The 23,755-nt window shown below is 40.8% G+C and overlaps 1 long non-coding RNA gene across 2 annotated transcripts in view; it reads left to right on the top strand.

Moving 5' to 3' along the window:
- The window catches only part of LOC130186733 (uncharacterized), a 45,726-nt gene extending 24,712 nt beyond the window's left edge, over positions 1-21,014 (top strand). The window contains exons 6-7 of one of the 2 annotated variants that reach the window (XR_008830340.1): positions 6,252-6,405; positions 16,221-16,298. This is a non-coding gene — a long non-coding RNA (uncharacterized LOC130186733). Of the gene's footprint in view, positions 1-6,251; positions 6,406-16,220; positions 16,299-20,900 lie in introns of those variants that run through there. The other variant, XR_008830341.1, reaches the window with a different exon arrangement.
- Positions 21,015-23,755: the final 2,741 nt, after the last annotated feature.

The raw sequence follows: 23,755 nt of genomic DNA, 5'->3' as shown, positions 1-23,755 counted from the left end.
CAGTTTTAACTAAACTCAAACTAATATATATGTAGATAGAGATATTTCTAGCAATCAGAGCATCAGAGAAATCATCTGTTTCTTCCTTCTCTCTGTATGTAGCACTTTTATTAAGCTGAATATTCCTAAGTGTCGTATTTCGCATTTATCTCTGCTTATTTAAACTTTATTTGATTGTTTATTTTAAATCATATTGCCCTTAATCGACTCCAGAGTATTGGGTGTATTTTGTTGTTTCTACTTCCTGCAACAACAAAAAAAAAGATTGATCATTTTTATGTGTGGACACTTAAAACAGTTAAAAGTTTTCATATTCTTCCTGTTTTCTGAATATTCAGGTAGAATAGAAGCTTGATCTAAAAGCTACTGAGAGCAAACAACCTGCTGCGAGTGGACTACTGCTAGCATAACCTGGCTTGTTGTTAGCATGGGAGCTAGCTGGCGGGGAGAGATGATATTACACCACCTACACCAACTACACCACCATCCGGGAGGAAGCCACGGCTTCCTAAATGACCTAACTGACGCATCGCAGCAGGCCCAGTCTTTGGGCCATAGTCCCCGCCGGACCGAGAAAATGTCCGAGCTGGAAGGGAGAATATCCTGCCCCATGTCTGGATGTTGCCGCTACGTTAGTTTCCATTCAATAACCTGTCACTTATAAATCAGTAGGCAACTAGGCGGCGGTTTACAACAACCTTAGCGTAGACAACTATAGATTATAACTTGGGTAACTTTCTCTCCTCTGCCCTTATTTGCACAAGGGAAGACTTGAAGAGAGCGTTCCCGGGGGGTGCGTTCACCCGTAGGCACAGTGATTGTGTAATTACTGTCACTGCCAGCAGGGGGAGACAGAACTTGCTGCAGGTTTAAGTGTAACGTTATTCTCGTAATCTGCAGCACAGAAGATCAACTGTAGGACTGTATATAAACTTATTGTGGTTCATGTGCTGCACATTTACAGACTGAGTGATGTTTGTCCGATCATTTGCTGCTTCACGTTAATGTACTTATATGTGTTATGCTTGCGTGTCCGTGAGTGTGTTCTGTACACCCTGACAAGCTTGTGTGAATAGTCCTATTATGAGAAAATGAATGCAGACAGCTGGTGTTTTAATGATGTCAAATACGACGGAGCCCGTACGTGCGCAGTGCGGTGGCTCTCGCTCATTGTGTTTACAGCAAAAACAGGATATAAGTCATTAGTGTGCAGTACCCAGGTCATACTGTATGTAACCTTAACACAACATCTCTATAGACAGCGGCGAGGAGAGTGAATGTGACTCACATTAGCAATGCTAGAAAACAGTGGAGGACATTGTGCTGTTTGTGTAAGTGTGTCTCACATGAATGGTGTATGTGTGATGACAATGAAGGCAAAAAACTGGGCGATGAGAGAAGTTATAAAAGCAGTAAAACTAAGATATATTTCCCTATAATTATAAATAAACACGCGGCATCCCAAGAGACCAAAGAACAAACAACATAATTGTTCAAAACATATAAATCCCATTAGAGCCTTGGGATCTTAAGATAGAAGCTCATAAATCGAGTTGGGTGTGATCTATCTTTGCTTTTCAACTACACATGTGCACGAGGACAATGTTTTTTTTATATCTACCATTTTGTATCAAGTGCATAGAAAGCTTTTAAAATGAGGACAAATGAAATCCTTTCTAACCAGACGTCATGTTAGGATCATCTTCAGCTGTTCACTTTCCCCCTTCATCCTGCTTTTTGTCTGTATTTTTTTCTCTTTGCTCCTCTGTCTGTCTTTAATATGGGTCAGTAATTCCCTTCTTGACCTCTCCTCTATTGCCGTCAACCATATGTGAAGCGGCGGGGTCAGGTCGGGGGCAGTGGGCGAGCACGAGGTCAAATCTCATTAGAGAAAAGTTTTCTAACTTCCCCGTCCTCGTCCTCCTTCTCTCCCCCACTTCCTCCTCTCTCACCCCTCCTACTTCTTGTTTGAATAACAGTAGTTTTATAGAAAACAGTCGGAAGAAATTAAGTTTTCTACAGTTTTTAGACCTGATTTCCAGTTCTGTTTATTTTCCTGTAGCAAAGCATAGTTTTATATATTTTATTACCCCATGCACCACACTGCCTCATCAGTACAGCTTTTACTGTACTACTAACTGACACATCGATTAGTCGATTATTAGAGAATTAATTTGCATTTTGTTTACCTAAATGTTTTAAGTCATTTCTTTAAGGAAATATATTTTAAGATGAGAATTTGATGCTTTTCTCTGTCATGCACGATAATAATAACCGAATATCTTTGAATAATTTAAAAAATAATCTGCAGATTAATTGATAATGAGCCTTCATCCAAAGCGTCGACCTCCAGGGTTAGGTGTGTTGTTTTTACACTGTATAGTCTGTCATCAGTTTACACCCCACACATGGAGATGACTGCTGTAAAGCTCCTGGCGGCAAAACTCAACCAATAACATCCCAGAAAAGTTTGTGACACTGCAAGAGTTGCTGAAGAGTTATTAGGGTCTTGAAACTCGCAGCTCACTTGTTAACACACCCAGAAAACTTAGATAAATCACAGTTTACATGCCACTGCACCTTTTCTCTTGTTTGTCTGTTGCAGATGTTGTTATTCTCCCTCTTTTTCTCCACCCTCCCTTTTGCATTTTTATCCAATTTACCAAAGTATGTCACTTGAAGCTTTTTGTCCTCACATGGCACATATGCAGTTTGCAGTGATAATGGAGTTACCACTAAAAACACTTTGGGCTAGTGCGTCCTTCATTTCAGACTAATGCAGCCTCTTGTTTCTTCAGCTGTGGCTAGCTAAGTAAGCTAACGTTAGCTGCCTTCTCTTGGTGGCTACATACACGATATAATGCTAACAGACTGAGGCTAAGCTAACATATCATGCCACGTATGGGATACTGAAACAAAGACACAGGAAAAACTCCAATCCCATGCTCCAGCTCTCACCACAGCGGCGTACGCCACACTTCATCTGGACAAGTCAAACCAGTCAATTAACTGTGCAACAAATGGTCTTTGAGTAATTGGTTGTTTGTCGTCAAATGTCGCCTTCGGTGAGTACAGTTGAATTAAGCTTTTGGTTCATTAGTTTCCTAACACTTTGCCAGCGAGTGGCAGGCAGCAAAGAAGCGCAGTCGCTGCCAATTACAGGACTCAAAAGGAGAGGCATTAATCAAACCTAGAGTACGGTGGCAGACATCAGATTGCAGAAGGCTGCAAAACAAATATGTCACTGTCAGTGAGGCCATACAGCAGGCATTTAGGGGATTGCATTAAGTCGATGGCTCAGCTGAACAGCAAGCTAAGCTAATGTGGGACAGGGGCCTCTGGAAACTATTCGCCTGACATAGTGGGAGGCAGAGGGGAAGCGAGCGGAGGAGTGAAGCTGCCTTCATTCTCCCATCCTTCATTTCCTATCTCTCCTTAATTCTTTCTGTCTATTTTTCCACCTTTTGTCTTTTTTATTTAAGCCGACAGGCTGAACTGGAGGGCGTGGGATGGCCAGTGGGGGAATGAGGATGAGAGAACAGGGAGGGGACAGATGAAATGAGATAAATACGAGCAGCTGGATGAGCTGCGATGAAAGAAACAATAATGGAGAACGGTTGGTGGAGGAGACAAAACAATGAGCGGTGCAGGGTTGAGTAAAAAAACAATGGTACGGAGTTGGCTTCAGTGAGTTGGTGTGTATTTGTGTTGCAGGAGAGATGGAAGAGGTGGCCTTTGGTATCTTGGCTTGTTTTCTCATCCAGAGGAGTTACTTTATGATTAGAGTGTATGAAAATAGTGTTATGTGACGAGAAACGTGTGAATATGACTACACAGGAAAATCACATGGATCCAATTTGCGGCCATTATAGCACAACACTGGATGAGTGAGGGTGAAGATTACTGCCGGGTAGAAAACCACCTAAGACAAGGTGGTTATTTAGCTTTTTGTGAACTTGCGTGTCACTATTTCTCACTGATTATTAGTAAAATGTGAATCACTCTCTCTCTCTCTATCATTTTGTACAACTAACAGTATTTTTGTGACAGTTTTAGACCTGAGGCACAAAAAAACGTTGTAAACCTGAGTGTTTTCTGAAAATCTTGACGTTCTCTAAAACCTTTATTTCTCAGCCTCTGATGCAGATAGAAACATGAAATAAAAACTTAAACCTTTGACTTTTATTATGAATTTAAACTGGATGAGGCTGGAAAAACAACAACACATTTGTCAACATTCTCAGTTCAACTCTTTAGAGTTATTGATTTTTCTTTTTTTAAATGAAAATTAGAGTAAACACAATGATTTACAATAAAAAACAGGTTTATGGTCTCTAATGGTTTATTTCATTAAGTTTGTCTGAATCTTTGTTTTTATCCAGGTAACTGCTGTAACCTGTTTCAGTATCGCTGCTCTCGCTCAGGTCGTCAGCCACTGCCCGAATCACGACTTTAAAAACTTTTTTGCAGCTAAAACCACCAAAATAAGAAACTAAATAGATTTTCCATAATGGATTTCACCATCCTATCCTGAATTTCAGTGAATCACAATTCATTTCATCAGTCACATCAGTCTTAAAACGTTATGAAATCGTATAAAACGCGTGTACGTGTCAGCCGGTCTTAAAGGGAGAAACATGCACCGTGTTAAGGACAAACACTGGGACAAAATAACCATATTTTAGTTTTGGTAAATAACACAACAGGAATATAAAAACATGGGTCAAAACAACCAGTTGCTGGTGGGTAAAGTGTCACTGAGTCATTGTCAAGCCGTCATATCCTCCTCCTGGCTGCATCACACCGCCTCCGTTATCCCTCTCCATCAAGACTTTTGCATGTCTTTGTTGTCACAACGTAATGAAGCATACAAGGGAGAATAACAGCGCACACATTCCCACAGGTTTCTACAAACAAATGGTCATGTAGTCGTGTGTGTGAGTGCTTGAGAAGAGAGAGGAGAGAGGTTGGCACACCTGGTCAACAGCTGCTCAAAGAGGGAATAATTGTATGACGAGTTATAAAAAAAAACCAAAACACATTGTATGTATGTCCCCTTCAATTTTGATGTCAGAAAGTGGCTTTCAGATGCTGTTGGAGGAGCCGACAAGCACTTTGTTTTCAGCGCACAGAGGCCACTTCAACATCACAGCTCCAGAAATATCCTGACACATTACCTCCTGTAGAAACGCAGCTTGTTGTTTTCACACGCTGGTTTTTGAACGGATTAAACACACGAGACAAATGTTTAGCTGTAGAGGTGCTGGAGGGAGGATTTGGTTACGCCATGTTAGCCGTTTCCCCATGTTTTCGGTCTTTATGCTAAGCTAAGCTAACCAGCTGCTGGCAGTAACTTCATATTTACAGTGCAGACTTTAATGTGTGAAATTGGTGGCAGTTGAGTTTTAAGGTTTTGAGTTTTCAAAAAAAGGTAAATGAGAAACAAATGAGTTCCCAGAAAGCGCTTTTGTCCAAATCCTTATAACCAAGAGGTGTAACAATATCAGATTCAGCTGTGTGCTGTCCCACGTGGAGGGGGCAGCATATTTGAAAGCTTTGTTAGCTCTTGGATTAGTAACAGGGATGTCAGGCTAATGCACGCAGCGCTCGGTGAACTTCTCAGTGATGAAATGTAAGTGTAAGTCCTAAATGAAGCCTGCATAAGCGATCTCACCTTCATGACACACAGTGGAGTCACGGGATGAGTCAAAGTGAGAGTTTATGGATCAATAGCTGTCACCGCTCAGGAGTCCGATGATCTGTAAAGCTCTCTGCTTAAAAAGATTATGACTGCACTGTGGGTGTTGGGCTACCGTGGCTGTACAGTGTGAGAGTGTGTGTGTGTGTTGTGTGTGTGTGTGTGTGTGTGTTGTGTGTGTGTGTGTGTGTGAGTGAGTGAGTGCACGGAAAAGAATAAATTACAGGGTAATGATATTAAAAGCACAAAGTCGTTAAGATGCCAAGTTAAGACACAATAAATCCACTCATGGCTTCTACAGCCTGTCCCCACACTGGGTAATTAAATTAGATTTATAAGCCATATTACATCAGTGCTAGATACTTCATCCACCCTCAGCTCCTGCACCGTCCCTCCATTTTGCCCCGCTTTATTAGACGACCTGACAGCCAGTGAAAAATATGGGGGAATGTTTCAGGTCTCGGGCTGCGAGAGCGCTGCACTGGGCACTCTGTCTTTTGGCGGTGTCAGTCGTGTCCACTGATAATATATTAAGCGCTTCACTTCTCTGCAGAGCGAGGTTGGAGCAGCGCTGCCTATGACACAGTCAAACAGCTTTATCATCATCCACAGTCACTGCTGCCGCCGCCGCCGCCGTCGCCGTCGCCCAGACACCTTCACGCTCCTTCACCTCAGGGCAGATACGTCGGAGTACAAAGAGTTAGCAGGTAAAACAGCATTGTCCTGAAGATTTACATCCATACATTGTGCACCTCATGGTTTACGCCCAATGATAAAGATACAGTGTTGAATAATAGCCAGAGGTATTTTTGCAGAACATTAAGATGTCACAGTGAAGTTGACCTTTGACCTTTGGATATAAAATGTCATCGCTTCATGTTATCCTTGTAGACATTTGAGTTAAATTGTGTCATAATTGGCGTATGAATTGGTGAGTTACAGCCAAGAAAGTGTTTATTTGTGAGGTCACAGTGACCTTTGACCTTTGACCACCAAATCGTAATCAGTTCATCACTGAGTCGGAGCTGACATTTTAAGAAATTTCTTTAAGGCGTTATTGAGATATTGGGATGTATGTACCGACCACCTGAAAACATAATGCCTCTGTCCAAAAACAAAATAAATCTCACTTACATCTTGTTGTATCGATTTCTGCCACTAGGTCAATACAACAGAGGTAAATGTTTTGTTTATGATGTTCGCAGCATTAAAACTGACATTTAAAAGTTCCAGTTCGGACATGACCGAGTGAGGATGTGCTCCGGAGCTTTTCCACTGAACTTTACAACATAATCTTCCGATTACTAACTTACTCCTAATGTCCGGGACGAACAAGCGCCGCGGGGGAAGCAGCAAGTCAACAGCGTAACTGAGGGAATGTTGAGGCGAGGAAATACTCGCCAACACGCCGGGGATGAACAAGAATACCAAGAAAAACACACAGTAAACCATTTCCACAGACTATTTCTTAGTGTAGAAAGTAGTTCCAAGCCCATTCACCTCCACTGTATTCAGGTGGAAGAATCAGGTATTTCAAAATTGGGACAAGAAAAAAGAAAATCAGCATGGTTAGATACCTTTAAAAGGCTGGTAAGAAAATTGTCATTTAGGTGAATCGACCCTCTGAAGCCGAGGCAGAGAGCAGGGAGTGCCAATCATTAAGAAAAAAGAAAACATGTAATGAGATAAAAGGATGAATCTGCCAGTCAGTGGGATGATTGTGGGCAAAAAATAGCAAACACATTATTATGGATGAAGGAGTGTGTGTGGGAGGACACTTATCTGCCAGCATCAGAGTGAATTAGTAAAGACAATAACAAGTATAATAGCAAGTGCAAGATTAATATTATTACATTTGACGTTTCGGGTGTCAGCAAGAAAACTTCACTGGAGATTTTGAAACATGTGAGATGTTAAAACAGAAGAAAAACATGGAGGCACGCGAGAGGAGAGGCGAGCTGAAGTGAAAGCAGTGAAGAGGATAAAAGGGACTAAGTTCAGCCTGGTGTGGTTGATTTTAATGAGCTGCGGCACTTTTATTATCATTATTAATTAGCAGTTTTCAACCAGCTGGGTGTGATCAATAAGGTGGAGTGAAACAAATTTCAATGGCCCATTGGAATCAATCAGAAAGAGTTTTTATCTACATAACTGCCACTAAGCCCCGCTCGTTAGTGCTAACATTAGGAGATGAGAGATTTGCAGCATTTTTAATTGGAACGACAGAACTGAGCGGCCATTTTTCTCCTTCTCCTGCTCACTTCTAATCTCTGCAATTTTTCACTTTCTCTTTGTTTCCTCTGTATTAGTGTTTTTTTTTTTTTTTTCTTAATAGGCGCATACATGCGGAGTGCATGCATGCATGCAACACACCACACATGCACACATGTACACTCACACGCTTAATCCTTCTCACCTCTTAATCAGACAACCATTAAAATGGGATTAGAGACTATCTGCTGAAATTCCACATTTCCAAGCGGGAGATGTCCTTGTTTACGAAGATGTGATTTTCCTCTTTGGAAAGCGACACAATCCCTCAGCACTCGACGTGATCAGCACATATTTAACATACTGTTATATATTAAAGCATCAAATACTGAACCAACACACAACCATTGAGTTATTAATCTAATATTTTTTGAAGTCAAACTGAAGTTGGAGTTATCATCACCTTTTGTGTAAGGTAATATGCTCTACAAAGATACTGCTGCTATTGTGCATATATTTTTCCATTATTTAAAAGAAAAGAAATGTGTAGACAAAAGTCTTAGATTGAAGGGGACGGCGATCTCATGTCCAAATTCACACTCCCTGCTATTGCTGCAGAAAAACCAAAAAATAGCAAAAAATAAAACTTAATTTAACTTTGACTTTAAACTTGACTTAAGAAAGTGATCACGTCTCTTCCTTTATCTCCCTTCTTCTTTCTCCTCTTATGGCAGTCAGTGGTGGAGGGATACTTAGCACACACAACAGTTAATACCTGTCTAATTTATTAGCCTCCTGCCCCAGCCCTGAAGGGCCATTAGCAACACACACTGACACAGCACACCGGCCTGTGTCGTAATTTATTGTCTTATTACAGTGCTGCAGCGGCATCAATTAATTATCCATTAAAGCGCTGCTGTCCCAGGATTTATGGAGGGGACTGTGGGGGCTGGGGGAGATACAGTAGGAGAGGAATGAGGGAGAGAGTGGGGAGATGTGAGGAAGAGGAGGAGGAGGAGGAGGAGCAGATATACGGGACAGGATGAAAGATGGAGGAATGATGTTTTTGGGGTGCACTTTGGTTTGAAAGTTGGGGTAAAAATAAAATTAGCAAAAAAAAAAAAAAAATGCTTTAAGTAAAAGCATTAGCAATAAATCAAATGTTCTTCTTCTTGTACACAAATATTGTTTAATGAATCATATTTAAAATATTTTATAACACTCTAATATCCAAGACATAATGCATAATTTACTGTACATCCTCAGCCGAGTCTTCTCTCGCACAGCAATAAAATGGTCAGAAAGGAGGGAAGGAGCTTTTCAGAAAGAGGCCGGCTGCTTTGGGAATTAACATCATCACAGTTACTGCTTAAGTTGAATGAATATGTCCAATAAAGACGGCCATAATGTTGGCAGTTTAGCCGAGTCAGTGTTAAAGCAGACGACAGAACCGGCTGCATAATTATGCTGCGTATTGGCTGAATTGCAGGCTGACCCGTGGTTTTCAGCCGCAGTGGAAATCCCTTTATTTTTGTGTTTCAAATTGATGATGATCAACAAATAAAGCAGAGACTTCATGCTATAAAATTTCACTGACTCAGAGGTTATACTTGTAAAACATATTTCTACTTAATGTCCAAAGACTACGGCCGTAATATAAAGTGTGGAGCATTTTCTAATTAATCAAAAAAATGAGTATTTTTGTCTCTCTAGGAAACTCCAATGGATGTTGACGTCTGTTTGTTTTTGTATTTAATAACTGTATCAGCAACACTTCCTCCATTTCCCTTATAATTAGAACTAAATTGTGAAGGCCTTTTCATGTAAATATCCCTCTAATTTAGAGTTAAACACCATCTGATTTTTACTAAATTACGAGGAAAGTATCCATGAAATTAACAAACACAGGACCTGTAAACTAAAGTGTTACTGCAAATTTGTTTTGATTGTTTCATGTAGTATTGAGTAATCTACACTGCATCATGTTGCCCATCATACTGTATGTTTGTATGTATAGTTTTGATCTGTAAAGTAACTAGTAGATATAGTCCAACATTCATCATAAGATCTGAAGGAGGTCTTTTCTATGTAAGATTCATATTTACATAAGCCCAGATTTACTGTATATCATTTACATCCTCAGTGCACAAAAATAGAAACACGTCCTGCATATAAGAGATACAGCGATGGCAAACCCCCACCACCCCAAACCCCAACCCCCACCTCCACCCCCCATTTCTACCCCAACCAACATCCTCCACCCAAAACACAATTCGTACAGAAAACAAAGTGTTTCCAGCTCTGACAGGCAGAATGGATTACTTCCATTACACTCTACAAGAAACACATTCTGTTGAGATGAAAGGGTTGTAAATTATTGCAGAAGGTGCTGCTGCTAACAAGTCTGGTGATCCGGGGCTAATGGGGCTCACATTCACTAACTGCATCCTGGCAATGTGACACATCAAACGCACCCAAATGAGCATCATCTAGTCTGGGCAGCATGCTGGCTCACAGGAGCTATAGTAATATGGTACCACTTCTTGATACGGCGCCATTTATAACGCATTCATAGGCTGTAATTAAAGGGGCTTCATGAAAGGTTAATAAATCATTTACTAATGCTTTAAGCCATTAATAAGAACCAACTTGTCTTTTTGGCTTAGTTATTACTTATACAGCAGCTAACTGGGATCCAAACAGACAAACAAACAAACATCAATTATACAACTATAAATCTGCCACAGCCTCTGTCCCCCATGGCGTCCCCCAGGGTTACATCCTCGGTCCCCTTCTCTTCATCCTTTAATACCTGTTGGTGAGATCCTGTGTCATCATGGCCTCCATTTTCACCTGTACGCCAATGACACCCAGCTTTGGTTTCATGGCTTCATGAAAGGTTAATGAATCAATTACTAATGCTTTAAGCCATCAGTATAAAGAATTTTTAGGTTGCCAGCTCGTCTTTTTAGCTCTTTAAATCCTTAGGAGTATTCTCCCATGGAGGTTTGACCACGTATACAGCAGCTAATGAAGATCCAAACAAACAAACAACAGATGTTAAAAACTGTAAGCATAAAAAAAACTCCCCCAGTGCCTCCACCCAGGTCTATTCCCTCTGTCTTCCATCTCCACAACATCGTCCACAGAAACATTTGTTAACTTTTCAATGCCATTAGCAGGTTGATGTTTTGGGTTTTTAGTGACATAAAGTTACTCAACAACAATATGATGCATGTGCCTTGAAACTTGGTACAGACATCCATGGTGCCAAGACGAGGCATCGTCATGGCTTTGGTGATCCCTTGACTTTTCCTCTAGTGCCACCATGAGGATGAAATTTTAGTTTTGACTGAATTGTCTCCACAGCTATTTTTTTCGATTGCCATTAAAACTGGTTCAGAGATTCATGTTTCTTGTTTAACAACATCGTGACGTTAAGATTTTAATTCGTCCAACACTTTTATGATAATATACCTGAAAAACTGAGGGAATTCCCATCAGCCTCAGCTGTACTTTGTTGTCAGTACTAATCATCAAGTCTCCGCGTACACTTAAACGCACTCTATAAAACTGACACATTATTATTTGCTAAAACAAAACCAAACAGATTTATACTTAAATACTGAGTGTGCACAATTTAGTGTAAGTGTACACACACATGTTTAGGATTCAAACATGTGTACACACACGTGTTTATAGTTTGGAAAAAGACCTTTTGTCTTCCTTTGTTTTAACTTTCAACCAAACCAACCCTGACACCAACAAACCCATCATCAGTGTTTCCACGACAACAGCTTTATCATGGTCAGAGTTCACATTCATACAAATGTGATTCCTGTGCCATTGTAATCTCTTTTCATCAGCTCGGAGAAATAGTTGTGAGCACAATCACAATAGATTCACACGTCCTTGGGAGGAAGAGTATATCTAAACATGAAAAAATGGGACTTTCCTTCACACCTCAGTTGCGCTTTCGTCCCTTGGGTGGCGCAGACAGGAAATGGGAATGACGGCTTCCTGCCAGGGCCGGCTTTGAAGGCGAGCTACGAGGGACGATGTCATGGCAGAGCAATGTTCCTGAGCTTTCACCAGGCTCTTTGTAATGTGTGATTTACAGCTTCCCCCCTGCTGTTTCATCTGTGATTTAGTGTTTCCCGGTCAGATGGCTATCGGCTGCCTTACATGTCCGCTCTGTTCCTGCAGGACAGTATGTGGAAAAAAAAGTGACACGGGAGAGCTTCAGGCCACGATCAGGACTTTGCATATCAGTGTTTCCAATAGATAGATGGGTATCCAAACACTGATGCTTAACGGAAAGTACCAATACAACAGTGTGAAAAGTACAAGTAAAAGACCTGCATTCGAAGGCCTATTTAAGTGAAAGCACAGAAGTTTTATCAGCAGGTTTCAAAAGTACTGTGACTGATTATATATCAGATTATTAGATTGTCTATAAAAATGCTTAAGTTGGAGCTAGTTTTAACTAATTTACATGGAGCTCAGCTGTTTAGTCCCGTGGTTCCCAACCTGAGCGTTGGGTCTGACGATAAATCTGAGGGGTTGTGAGATGATTCATTGGAGAGAAAAAAGAAACATGAAAGTTCTGCTACACAAATTTATATTTATATATATTTTTTAGACATTTCTTTAATCTTTGCTTTTTAGCTTTACACTGGAAATTTTTGGACCTCTTTGGGCTTCACACAGTTATTTAAATGGAGTCATATGAGAAATGTAGAGGATAAATGTCTCTTTAGTAGCATTTCAAACAACTCATAGACATCTGAAACGTGATGCTGGTTTAATATTTATCAATGAGTTAAGGATATTGAAGTATAAAGTAGCAGAACATAGAAAGAGTCAAGTGTCTTTTCCTTAAAATTGTACTGTCCTGTCCTGGTGCTAATAGTACTATATACTAATATATAATAATACTATAGTCCATCACTTGCAATCATAGTTTATAAAGGTACATCTTTGTTTTCTAAACAACTCTTTCTCAGGGATGAACCAGACAATTAAAGCTTCACTCTATTGTGTTAGTGAAGTTGGTTTATTATATTTGAATCATCAGATATTCATCATGAAACACATTTTAGAAGCTGTCATCAGTGAACCTTTGGCATTTTTGCTTAAAAAATGACTTAAAAAATTCATTAATAATCAATTTTGTTGCCATGTCAGCTCTGCAGTGCTGGTGTCCCCCCCCCCCCCCCCCCCCCCAACAACACACACATGTTCCTGTTAATACTCAGCACTTTCCGTGCCTCGACCTCTGACTTTGCCCTTTTCCCAGCCCTCACCCTCACCCCAACCCTAACCTCATCGTAAATTCTCTAAACCTATAAATCCCAAACCAGCCTTAAATTAAAGGCTGGGGTGATTTAAAGTTCAGTCCATTAACTGCCAGTTACAATTTAATTTCCATTTTGTGCTACAGTTTTAATCCAGTTTAAAACTGCCTTAATGTTTTTTTTTTTTTTAATAGATACTTGTTGTTAAAATCTAAACTTTATTATGTCTTGAAATGATCTTGACAGCAGTAAAGTCTTAATTGGAACGTAAATTAATTGACAGTGAAATTTTTAAGGCAACGTCTCTAAACTATGGTGTTATATAAATCATTAACAGCTGTCACACTACGGTAACTCTAAATGATCTTAGTTACCATCTATATTGAAGGGAGAGACGCAGTAACATTACAGCACAGTACTATAAGGGAAGGGAAGCAGAGATGATGAAATTGTTGTTTGAAGCATCAGGTATCTAAATGGCTTCAATTATTTCAGTGCAGAAACGGGATTTATCGTTCAGATTTTTTGTTTTAAGGGAAATTCCGGTTTATTCCAACCTGCCTCTTATTTTTTTGTGTAGTTGTGGCCATTGTTTGTTTACTGTAGGTTGTGATAAAATGAATACGTAGATCTAGAAACACGGCGACATCACATCAACGAATGGTGACAAAGCAAGAAACACAAGCAATGAGACAATGAGACAAGCTTTCTCCTAAAAAAAAATGATGCGTATATTCTACTGCATGATTTTGATAAATACATTTTGGTGGAAAAGATACTGTCCTGTAAAGAAACGAGCCCATAGCCCCGTTTGTGCTGCAGGTTATTATGACACACAGTGATGTTTGGTTGCTAGGAGACATTTAGTGGTCGTAGTAATTATGACAGGAGCGAAGGGAAAAGTGACGTAGAATAAAGAGAGACAGGGTCCACATCAGGAGGAGGTTTATGGCTCAACAAAACCCTCACACTAACCCCTGATCTTTTGCTAAACCTAACTAAACTGTGACTGTTTATTATTGTAACCATGACAACCAAGGACACCGCTATGGGTCGTATCAGAGCGGTGGGAAACAAGCGACCTGTACGGGTGTTCAGGTTGGAGGACTGGTTGTCATAGACTTCTTTTAGAATAAAACAAGTATGAAAAAGACACTGACACACTTCTCAAAGTCTGTTTTAAGATTTAATAATTACATAATATCACATTAGTTACAGGCAAGAAACCTCACGTCTAAAAAGGTTGTCGTCATAGAATATAAACTTTCTTCATGTCACCAAATCCACAGAAATAGAAGACACAGAGAGGACACCGCCTTAGTGCAAAATGTCTTTATGTTGCATGAGTTTTTCATCTGTTGTGAGAATATTTGGTCTTTATATGAACAGACACGCAGACACCTTGTACTGAGGCACGAACATTACAGTATGCTGCCCGTCTTTTTGTCTTGGTTGTCATTCTTTCAGCTCCTTCCTTTGCTGAGTGAGATACTGTGGGGATTGGGAACAGATGGTGTGGTCGCCATACGTTTGCTTTACTGTGCAAACATTCAGCAGCTCCTCTAACTAATTTAGGTAACAGTAGAGTAGAAATCCCACTAAAGAATAGCTGTGAGGGGGCAGGGTTTTATATTTCTTAATATTTCTGAAATTTACCCAGTAATGAGAAGTTATGTTTTTAGGCAGATCTTTCTTATGTCAGATTAACATCCGCACGTTCCAAATTTATGTTTTTAATATATACTGTATATATATATATATATATATATATATATATATATATATATACAGTACATATGTGTATATCCTGTGTGTGTGTGTGTGTGTGTGCTTTTGTGTGAGAAAGTCCAGGGCCAGCCTTGTCCCGATCCCTCCCTCTCATCACGGCTGTGTCTGTTTTTAATCTGGGCCAGTGATTTATGAAGGAGCTCGGACTGTGTATATCTCCTCACTTCCTTTCATTTCTCAAATGGTTTGTGCACCGCAGGATGATAGATTTATCTACACACAACCCCTGCATGACTAATTAACTCTGAAATATCAGGGCCAGATGTGGAACTGAAAGATGGACCCCAGAGTGCTTTCTCTCCCTCTCAATCTTGCTCTTTGCTTTTTCTAACTGTTGCTGGTGATTTTTCTTCTTCTCCTCTTCGTCCCTTATCAACGCTCAGCTATAATTCTGCTGATAATATGACAGGGTGTTTTAGGTAAATGTAAATGTTGCACCGACTGAAATAGCAAATCGACACAGTTGGTAGTTTTAGGCTTGGAAAGCAGATAAATAAGTGTTCATGACAAGTTTACAACAAAATGCACCTGGCAGCTGCACAAATGAGTTCATGGTACTAAAATACTTAATTGTAACCACATTTCTGGTGGTTAAATGTGCTAATGATGATAATGAACGCAAATTTATACCCAAATTGTCTTTACAATTGTCGTTTGGTCTTAAAGAATCATCCCTGGTTCAGCTTATTTTAGTTTCCTAATGATCAGACTGAACTTCCTTTTCATTTCTCTTCATTTTAAGGAATGTCAAAGAAATATGCCTTTTCCAACCGTATCCAACCTTTGGATGGATCGTCGTGAAATTGGACGTAGACATTCATGATTTGTAATAACTACATTTCCACTAACTTTTCTTCTTTTCTTTCTTTTCTTCTTTCACATCAGGGAAAACTTCAAAATCAGCATGAGCTTTACTTTAGTGCTAATTACTGAATGTTAGCATGCTAACACACCAAACTAAGATGTTTAACGTTCACATCTACATCCATATTGTAAAGTCACTGTTTTCTTAAAGCTCTGATATATCTCTGACTTGGAGGTAAAAAATAAATGCTGCCAAATTTCATTTTTAAAGGCAATTAAACACTGGAATTTAGTAGATATAGATTTAATAGATATAATGCTATATTTGCTAGAGTTTTGTCTGTAGTGTGGCGTTATTTTAAGACATGTAGCTAACGTTTTAATTTTAATTTTGTTTTGTGGGTGTTTATTGATTAAAACAGCTGGAATCTCCATTAATGAGTGAGAAGCAGAAGACAACTGACAGCTGCCATCTTGAGTTGTCATGACCTTTTCCCGCCATTACCATCCCTCCCACGTGACGTGAATGCAGCATTAGTCTCGGTCATGGCTGCCGATGAGCACAACCCCAGACCTTGTCACACTGATTGTTTTATTTAAAAGTTGCTTCTTTATGTTTCTAGTGGAGTCTATTGTAAAACTATGGCTACCAGTGTGACAATGACCCCTGTATTAGAATCAGTAAGTGAATGCCAGTGGTTCTGTGAGGCTGTACTGCACTTTGCTAAATGCTAATATGCTCACAATAAAAATGCATGTTCATGTTTAGCAGGTATAATGTTTACCGTCTTAGTGTAGCTTGTTGTTAGCGTGCCGCCATCTGACGCTACAGTTGTTGAAATATTTCAGCCTGGACCAGAAAAGTGGAATCTTTTCCACGTCCTCCATTTTTCTGTCAAACTATGTAGTCTCCTGTCAGAGTAGCCGACGTCTGAAGTTCCCCTCCACTTTGAACAAGACAGATGGCAGTTCTCAATCTCCACTCCTGCCTTTTTCTGCGATCCTATCATTTTCACACCCCCTGTTTAAAATGGGTGGGTACGACTGAGTAAGGTGAGGAGGGAGATCGGTAAACCTCTTCCGGGCAGATCCACCTTAAGAAAGCCAGAAGGCCCCTCTGACACGCTGACAGCTTGCCATGAGTGACGTGTGATCTGTACAAATTTCAGGACTAATAAATCTACCTGTCAAAGACAGAGACTTGAAAGGGCCGCTGCCCCGCGGCACAGCTTAAACGCAACTGCTGTTGCTGATGAAATTCTGTAGGCTGGAGAATTACAGCTGTCAGGAAAAAACGCCTACATCAGATCTGACAGCTCGCCTGGCTTCTTCTCTAACCTGCTCTCTGTCTCGCACAGCCACTCGCCTTTCCTCCCTCCCCTCCCCTCCCCTCCCTCCCTTTTTTCACTCATATCCTCTCTGGAGTTGCTAAGCCAAAATATGTGTGATATGAACTTTTAAAAAAACTTGCGTGGGAAACATTATCTCTCCGACGTGCAGCAGGAAATACTCTCTACATTTTCTTGTTTGTTCTTTCTCACAACAAAACACACTGTGAAAGGAACAAAGCTAAATCATATCGCGCACAGCTGTTTTGCTTTTCCATTACAAAGCGACTCTATTTTTTCACCGCTTTGAAGTTCAGCTGGACTATGAGCGAGCAAAGAGACATTTTCACTGCTGGTCCATGACAGCTATAAACATCAGCTCACCCATTCCATCATCTGAAGAGAGAAGCATAAACCAGCTGAGCGTGTTGCTGTATTTATGGGTAAACGAATGGAAAAGCCATTGCTCTCTCTAATCTGTCATAAAGGGGATTTATGGGTATGTGATGTGAGGACCTTGTTGAGACTGTGTATTGACTCATCTCATGCAGACAGGCTCCATGAGGCATGCAGCTACAGCCAGAGTCTACATCAATGGACACCAGATTCAATATAGAAATGCACGCACAGAGAAAAAAACGTATTTCGTATTTACATTTAAAGAAAGAGAATAACTGACCATGTGACCCTGTTCTCTTTATATAAGTAAAGCCCAAGAGTCTGCGGCCATGTTAGCGGCTATGTGAGGCTGTAGTTGTGCTAATATGCATTTTGTTGCTAGGCGACATCTAGTGGTCGTTGTAATTATGACGGGAGCAAAGGGAAAAGTGCGGTGACGTAGTATAAAGACAGACAATGTTTGATACCCATGTGAAAGTAGCAATTTCTGTTGTTTCTATTATCCACGGCCGTTTTCTATCAACCACGTTGTTGTTATTGTAACCATGACAACAATTTCTTCTAACCCAAATCGCAATCTTTTCCTAAACCTAACCAAGCCATGAATGTTGTTATAGTAACTGTGGCGATGAAGGTAGGTGCAGTCTGCATGTTTATTATTGTAACCATGACAACCTACGTCCAGTACACCTGCCAGCATAGGGGCGCTATTTCAGGAGACATTCCTATGGGTCGTATTAGAGGGTTTAAAATAACGACCTGTGTGGTAGTTCAGGTTGGAGGACTGGTTGCATTTTTACTTTACCATGTTACCATCCTGCTAAATAGCTCTAAATACAAAGTACAGGTGGGGTTCATGGGAATGTCTTTAGTTTTGCAGGTAGTTGTAGTAAAGTAAAGTACTCAAGCACTCAGAACTGCAAATGTCAACCTCGTGGTGGCGCTACAGGAAAAGTTAGGGGATCAACAAGGTCAGTAGACTTAACCATCTGGGGATCATATATATGCCACTACACAATGTCATGGCAGTCCACCCAGTAGTTGTTGAGAACTGTCACTGAAAACCAAAAATATCAACCTTATTGTGTCAGGAGATCACTGTCTTCAGAGGGCTTCATACTTGTGGGACAATGAAGGTCTGAACAAAAGTTAATGCGAATCCATCCAATAGTTATTGAGATGTTTGAGTCTGAACCCATGCAGTGGATGAACATTGGCATCTATAGAGCTATACCACATAGCATGGCTAAAAACAGAGCCGACAAAGTGACCAACAGTGATTCATAATGGGTTCTTAGGAGGCAAATAATCTTGTCACGAGCCAAATAAAAGAGCTGTGCTTCTCCGTTACCCCTCTTTAACCCCTCTGTCACTTTGCTGTCGTTTTGCTGCCCATCAAAGTGACCTTTGCCCCCTGGTTAAACTCCCAGCATGCCCTGGAGCATGAGGTTCATGGCTGGGTCTAGACCATCAAACAAAAGGCGCCCTCTCTTTTCTCATGTCTTAGCCTTGTATGTATGTGAGTTTGTAGAGTCTTGTTTTCACCTTTTCAACTTTCAAACACCCTGCTGGGAGCAAAAGAAAATGAAAAGTCCTGGATCCACCTGGATCTCATTTTCTACTGAGTGCTTAAGTGTGTCTGGGTGAACGTGTGCACTCTTCAGCACTCTATACAGTATGTATGTATGGCTGTGAATAATAATGTTGGTCTGGGTTTGTATGAATTCAAGCTAACATTAAATTTGTTCTATATAGCTTATAGCTTTATAGCTTTTTGGAAAGCTATAATAATAATAGCAGTAATAATAAATTACTTTCACATAACAAGGTCACTTTACAACCAGAAAACAGGCAAAGCTATATGCAAGTTTTGCTATTGCTGCATAGCTAATGTTAGCATTAACAGGTGTTTACTTACCAGTCTAGAAGAAACAATGCGAGTTCAGCATCAAATTATTTACTTTACTTTACTTTAAGAGCTGTATCCAGTGGTTTTCTTCTATTTCTATCACTTCTTTTCTTCTACTAGTTAGCATGCTAACCAGCTAACCCCCGTCCAACTGTACCGTCTCACCATTTTCCGATACTGAGTCACTGTAGCGTCCAGTCTGCCCTGAGGAAGCAGCTGCTCAGACGTATTATAACCTCTGTAAATGCAACAATGCCTGAAGCTCTTGGCATGACCGTGTTAATGCTAACATTAGCTATGTAGCAATAGCAAAACTGACAAATAGCTTCTTTAAAGAAAAATACCATTGCTCTTTGTACATGCATGGTTTTATTTTTGTGTGTTACCCCCTCCGGTCTGAGTGACTGAAGAGTGACCCCTCCCTGGTGTTCTGAAACTCCCAGTAAAGTTTCTGTGGTTGCTGGTGTCTTCATACCCCTCTCAGGTAATTTATGGTTTGTCAACCCTTCAGGCTCTCGGCCAGCGTAACCCATGACCTCTACAGGAATCTAGCACACACACACACACACACACACACACACACACACACACACACGCACACACAGGAGGAGGGCAACGGGGGCTGAGCAGTGCGACCAGAAATGGTGAAATCTTGGGATTTTCATCTCATACCCAAACTTATTTTGTCTCTATTTCCTCACTAACCATAAGTAATTCCAGAGTTACAAATGCAAAACTGCGGCCACCACCTCACTCTGAGTGTAGCATAGAGAGAGACACATTGAAACCATGTGTTTCCACTCCACACTGTGACCTGGGGAAGTCTCCAAAATCCCCAGCACAAGCCCCAAGTGCCTGCCACCAAGCGCAGAGCCACCGGGCCGCTCACCGCCTTCGCTTCAAACCAGATTTTCTACTTCTTGTGCCAAACTGCTGCCATATCCCATTTCTCATCAGAACCTTGATGGACCTAATGTGGGAATCCATTATCACACTCGTACTGTTTGTGGCTTCGCTCTGTTCTTTTTCCGGCCTCATCGACTGTCATGGATCCACAGCCTCCGGGGCCCCCTCGCTCCCCCGTGTAGTCTGTGCTGCCCCAGCCCTGGGTCATCCTCTGTTTTAGTCCTGTTCACCCTTGTCAAAAGACATTCTCTTAGTGTCGGGGTGCAGAATAAGAGACAGTAGGTTCAATGTAATGGGCTGGGATCTCAATAAAAGAAGTTTTGTTGGATAGCCACACTTGATTTTTCAAGGCTTTGAATAGATGTGCTTGTGCTACAGTTACTTGACCTCTCTTTGCCCAAGTCTCTGAACAATCGTTCCTGTGTCTTTTAAATTGTCAAACTCTCAGATGCTTGCTTCTCTAGAATTAAAGAGTTGTACCACTATACATAAATGTACCGCATATACAGTAAATCTAACTACTTCTGTATGTTTCTACTCTTTGTCTCTTTTACACACAGAGCGTCTGTTCGTCTCGGTGAACTCTTCACCCCAGCTGCCACCAGAAGGCTGTCATGCTTAATTATACCTACGTTGTTTTGCGGGCCCTCCCTTTGATTGACAGGCAGGCGGTAAGATCAGAGATACAGATTAACTCGCTGTTTATGTACTGAAAGTTTTCCTTCCACACTTTGCAATTAGATTACAGCAACAGATTTCTACAGAGGGACAGAAAGAAAACTCCTATTCGTCGTCTTCTTCTTTCAGTTTAAAGGCAGTTGGCAGGAAACGACACATGGCACTGCCACTGTGATCTAGTTAGGAGTTTTGTTCGGGTCACTTTTGGTTCAGCTGCTGGTGAATCTCTCTCCGCAAAACTTTATCAGGATTAAAGGGAAATTATGGTAATTAACATCTGCCAAAACGTTGATAGTGAACATATCGGTATAATGTTCACTGATAACTTATATCAGGTGTTTTCCCTGCTATGTCTGCTTATTTAATAGGCTACAATATCTAGGCATGATTAAACCTTTTTATGGTTATGGTTAAAGTTACTACTAAAAAACTAAAAAGTCTTAAACAATAAGACATGATGAGTTTAGTTTTTAAAGATGAAACTAAAACCACAATCTCTCTCTAACTTCATTCATACCATAGAGTAATAAGTGTAATTTATTGCTTGCTAAATATACGCAGCTGTTTAGTTTAATTGCTTTAAGCTGAATGACTTCTGATTGGTTAAAGGTCCCATATTTTGCACTATTCTGATGTTTTATCTCAAGTGTTGATCCATAAGAAGATATATTTGCTACATCTCCTCTCTCTGGAGCTCTGGCAACAACAGGGTGGTGATCAATTTAAAATAAACACTCAGAGAAACCAAATCCTGCAAGGTTTGGATGGTGGGTCCAGGTGGGCGGGGCTTGGTGACTGCTTTGTTGTGACATCACAAAGTTCCAGAAGTCCTGACGGCTGGTTTTAAGGCTCAGTTTCTGAATACAGGCTGTGTGCATTTCTCTGTGGACTGAGGCTTTGATACTTTCACAGTATTAATATAGAAGCTAGAGCTGATCTATAATCACACTACACATGCACAGAAACCTTTAGACTGTATGGGAACTGTAAAACACTCGCTCACTAACAGCTTTTCCTGCATAAACCTATAACCACACGGGGGACTCAGGATGCTGACCATCACAAAATGTAACAAGAACAACAAATGATCAGTAAAGAAACATAATAATGAAATTCCCATGTTTATTGTGCCAATATAGTCAATACTGTATTGCTCTGTTTGGGCTCTGTTTTAGGTTGCACATGTTTAAAATGGCTAATTTCTGGACTGCAGCTGAAACACCCGTGTCATGTGACCGGTTATGTTAAGACACAGTAAAAATGTAGATAGGTCAATGCTTTCTGTAGCTGAAGGTGACGGAGAGTAGACTGCTTAGTGTTGCTGCTGCTGGAAGTGGAGGGTTACCAAGACGGACGTGTCACATTTATCTAGTCTGACTGGTATTGTCGAATTTTCTTTTTTTCTTTTCGCTTCTCAAAACATGGCCAGTAGATGGATTTTCAAATTTAACTGCATTAGTGTGGATAAGTTGAAAGATAAAGCTCCCACATCTGCTTCGTTCGCACTAAGCCAGCACCTGCTGACTGGCTGTGAGGTCTCTTGGATTTCGTCCCACCTCTGACCAACTCTAAAGAACCGTAATAAACTGTGTTAACTGCTCCTTTTGTCAAAGCGTCCCGCGCGGCAGTGACTGATTTACGGCCGACACGCAGCTTTCATAAACTGTAATTTATTGCGATCTGACCTGAAAAGCATAAGCTGATTAGAGTGGAGCAGCACAAAAGCTCGATCGGCTTGATCTAGATTAATGCTTCGTTTGATTTTGATACCGAGGCAGCCCAAAATGAGAAGGCCAGCTGAATTTTGAAAAATCCATTATTCAGGAATTGTTTAATGTGATACGGCTCGCTCCCCTGAGCATGTGCTCACTGGCAAGTTTTGTGATGTGCTGTTCAGCTTTGTTTTCCAACCAGTGACAATACCTCACACAAATAACTGAGGATAGAATAACACAGGAAGAAGTAGTTTCAGTCTAGTCTCAAACTAATTCTGGTTTGTTTATTGTGGGATCATGATCAAGACCCTCTCAGTGGCCGGAGACACTTCGGATACTGTGATGCTAATTCTCGTTAATTTTTATTCAGAAAGGCAGATGTAGAGGACATTCATGTAACGTTAGTGGCTTATTATTTACAGCCGTCGCTGACCGTGGCTTCCTCTAGTTGAAATAAGTGTCTGTAGATACAACAATTCAGTGGCCGCCTCCTTCAGAGGACGTGATCTACGAAGGTGTGATGACAGCGAAGGCCGAACTGAAATAAGACGGTCTGGTCTACCAAGGATTTTCACTTTGCGTCACCAGCTGTTGGGTCACAAAGCAAGGCTCTTGTCGCCTAGCAACCTTCTTAAAAACTTGAGGTTTTGAGGCCCCTTGGTTTGTAACAGTTGTACGGTTGAGCTGAAACCCAGTACTTGCATTTCAAAGTGTAATCCTCTCCCTCTCTGTCGGTGTTGTTTGCTGCCATATTATTTTCATCACCGGCATGCAATGAATGTTGGAATAGATTGTGCCATGAAGGATCCACCCGTTGGAGCCAGGACTTGACGGAGCCTTCGGCGTGGGACAGCCTCCTCTTGCCGCTCTGAAGGATGCGGCCCCTGAATTGGGACACAGCTCATGTCAGCTGTTGATAATTAATATTAAACTGTGTGTAACATGTCCAGTGAAACGTTAGTCTGTCGTGCTCTCTTCAAAACACTGACTGGACTCTGCCAAAGATTGTTTGTGAGCGAAAA

This window comes from Seriola aureovittata, chromosome 18 (assembly GCF_021018895.1).
Source record: "Seriola aureovittata isolate HTS-2021-v1 ecotype China chromosome 18, ASM2101889v1, whole genome shotgun sequence".
In the NCBI taxonomy this organism is placed as follows: domain Eukaryota; kingdom Metazoa; phylum Chordata; class Actinopteri; order Carangiformes; family Carangidae; genus Seriola; species Seriola aureovittata.
Note: the sequence above shows the minus strand (reverse complement) of the source record. Positions and strands in the feature narration are given on the sequence as shown.